The sequence below is a fragment of the Suncus etruscus genome, chromosome 1 (assembly GCF_024139225.1).
Source record: "Suncus etruscus isolate mSunEtr1 chromosome 1, mSunEtr1.pri.cur, whole genome shotgun sequence".
NCBI classification, from domain to species: Eukaryota; Metazoa; Chordata; class Mammalia; order Eulipotyphla; family Soricidae; genus Suncus; species Suncus etruscus.
Window position 1 is genome coordinate 77,212,368 of NC_064848.1, and position 3,136 is coordinate 77,215,503.

The window sequence follows — 3,136 nt, forward strand, 5'->3', positions numbered from 1 at the left end:
TAAAGCAAACAAATGGCAAATAAAAAGCCACCTAAATCTAAAACTAGGTGAAAGCTAGAGTAGTTATCTGAATTAAAACTAGAGTTCAGGGAGCAGGAATGAAGGATGAGCAGAAGAGTTCTGGCATTGCTAAAATTTTGGTGAGGAGTGTGGTATTATACTCATGTAGAGCTATGAAGCTCATGTCTTGAAATTCCACAATGTTGTATATCAGTGATAAATCAATAAAGGAATTATAAAAATAACTTTAAAAAGTAAAACTAGCCTTTCGGCCAGAACCGCCATCTTCCAGTTTTTCCAGTAAATTACAGTCATGACCAACATAAAGGGAAAGAGGAGGGGGCACCCGCTACATGTTTTCTAGACCCTTTAGAAAACAGGGAGTTGGGGCCGGAGAGATAGCATGGAGGTAAGGCGTTTGCCTTTCATGCAGGAGGTCATCGGTTCGAATCCCGGCACCCCATATGGTCCCCTGTGCCTGCCAGGAGCAATTTCTGAGCCTGGAGCCAGGAATAACCCCTGAGCACTGCCAGGTGTGACCCAAAAACCAAAAAAAAAAAGAAAACAGGGAGTTGTTTCTTTGGCCACATACATGCGAATTTATAAGAAAGGTGATATTGTAGACATAAAGGGAATGGGCACTGTTCAAAAAGGAATGCCCCACAAATGTTACCATGGAAAAACTGAAAGAGTCCACAATGTTACCCAGCATGCTGTTGGCATTATTGTAAATAAACAAGTCAAAGGCAAGATTCTTGCCAAGAGAATTAATGTTTGTATTGAGTATATTAAGCACTCTAAAAGTCAAGACAGCTTTCTGAAGCGGGTGAAGGAAAATGATCAGAAAAAGAAAGAAACCGAAGAGAAAGGAACTTGGGTTCAGTTGAAGCGCCAGCCTGCTCCACCCAGAGAAGCACACTTTGTGAGAACCAATGGAAAGGAGCCTGAACTGCTGGAACCCATTCCTTATGAATTCATGGCATGAGAGGCATTTTTTTAAAAATAAAAGATCTCTGAACTAAAAAAAATAATAATAAAATAAATAAAAATAAAATAAGCACAAATGCAAATTTTTACATTTTAAAATAGTTAAATACAAAAAATAGATAAATTTCTAAAATAATAAACTTTAAGTAAAAATGTGTCCAGAGGGGCCAGAGAGATAGCATGGAGGTAAGGCGTTTACCTTTCATGCAGAAGGTCATCGGTTCAAATCCCGGCATCCCATATGGTCCCCATGCCTGCTAGGAGCAATTTCTGAGCACGGAGCCAGGAAAAAACCCTGAGCACTGCTGGGTGTGACCCAAAAACCACACACACAAAAAAAAGTGTCCAGAAATGCTTAAGTGAGATTACAGGGGTTAAGGCTCTTGTCTTACATCCCACTGACCGTACTTCTATCACTGGCTCCAGATATATAGCCATAGTATTGCCAGAAAAGCCCCTGCACATTGCCATTTGGGGTTCTACTACCCTCTCTTAGAAATACTTATATATCCAGAGAAACAACTCAATGGACTGACTGAGTCCAGGCTGTGCATGCTGGAAGCCTGGATTTGATATTTGCACAGCAAGGTCTCCCAAGTCCCACTGGAGTAGTCCCAGGCACTGTCGTATATTAAAAAAAAAAAAAAAAAAAAAAAAAAAAAAAAAAAAAAACCCACAAATTTTAAAAAGGAATAGTGAAGGGAAAAAATAAGGAAGTCTATGAACAAAATCAAAGGTGATGTATTTTAAGTAGTCTAATAGCTATCTATAAAAAGTGCTTCTGCTTTTTTCACATTGCATCCAGTTAAGATAAGAGCAATGATCTGATACTTGCTGTGTGTTTTGGCACACAGGAGACATTTTAAATGGCTCTGTTCTGTGAGATAACAGTGAACCACCCTAAGCTCCTAAGGGCACAACAACAGGAACATGGCCTGAAGGCACTTCAGCAAATCCATAAAACATCCCACCCAGAACAGCTCCTAAGTGTATAACAACAGGGGACATCTCCTGAGGGCCCACCAGCAGAGCCATGTACTACCCCACCCAGAACAGCTCCTGAGAGCAATACAACAGGAGACATCTCCTGAGAACACATCAGCAGAGCTGTGAACCACCTTATTCAGGACAGTTCCTGAGGGCAGGACAGCAGAGAACATCTCCTGAGAACACATCAGCAGAGGTAAGCTGTCTCTGCTCACAAAAGGCAGAGCCAGAGGAGTGTGGCCGTTGCACTTCACTTCACAGCCTTGCACATCTTCTTGCCAATGAACCATAGCACAACACATGGAAAACACCACACTACAAATGTGATGATGGGGAAACAGCGCAGATCAACACCATGCATAGAGAATGAAAATAGCAGCTCTGATGACCTGAAAAGTGCCAATCACCTATTTAGCTTCTCAGATAAGGAGTTTAGAGAAGAAATATGAAGGATCCTTATAGAACTCAAAGAAAGCATGGAATTAGCTAAATGAACTACAAATAAGAATCAAGAGGACTTGAAAGTAGAAATGAGAAAATTCCAAACTAAAATAACAGGCCTTAAAAAATTGGTAGGCGAAATGATAACCTCAATGGAAAGCCTCTCCAACAGAGGAACAGCAGCTGAGGACAAAATCAATGAGCTGATTTATGAGATACATAACAACTCCATACAACAAAAGAGATTGGAAAAGAGCATAAACCAAATGATAAAACAATAGAAAAAATCCTCAAAGAATATGAATAAATGAAAATAGAATTTTTTGATGAACTCAACAGAAACAACATAAGAATCATTGGAGTTGCAGAGACCAAGGAAAAAATCCCCAGGAAGATTCAACTATCAAGGACATCATTGCAGAGAAACTCCCAGAGCTAAAAAACTACATGCAATCAAATCCTGCATGCCCAAAGAGTACCAGTTTAAAAAGACCCATAGAAAAACACCCCAAGGGCCTGGAGAGATAGCACAGCGGTGTTTGCCTTGCAGGCAGCTGATCCAGGACCAAAGGTGGTTGGTTCAAATCCCAGTGTCCCATATGGTCCCCCGTGCCTGCCAGGAGCTATTTCTGAGCAGACAGCCAGGAGTAACCACTCAGCAACGCCGGGTGTGGCCCAAAAACCAAAAAAAAGAAAGAAAAAAAATAAAAACACCCCAAGA

The 3,136-nt window shown here is 40.8% G+C and overlaps 1 pseudogene; it reads left to right on the forward strand.

Annotated features, from left to right (window-relative positions):
• The first annotated feature begins 284 nt into the window (after positions 1-284).
• LOC126004515 (60S ribosomal protein L21-like) lies at positions 285-1,013 on the forward strand (annotated as a pseudogene).
• Positions 1,014-3,136: the final 2,123 nt, after the last annotated feature.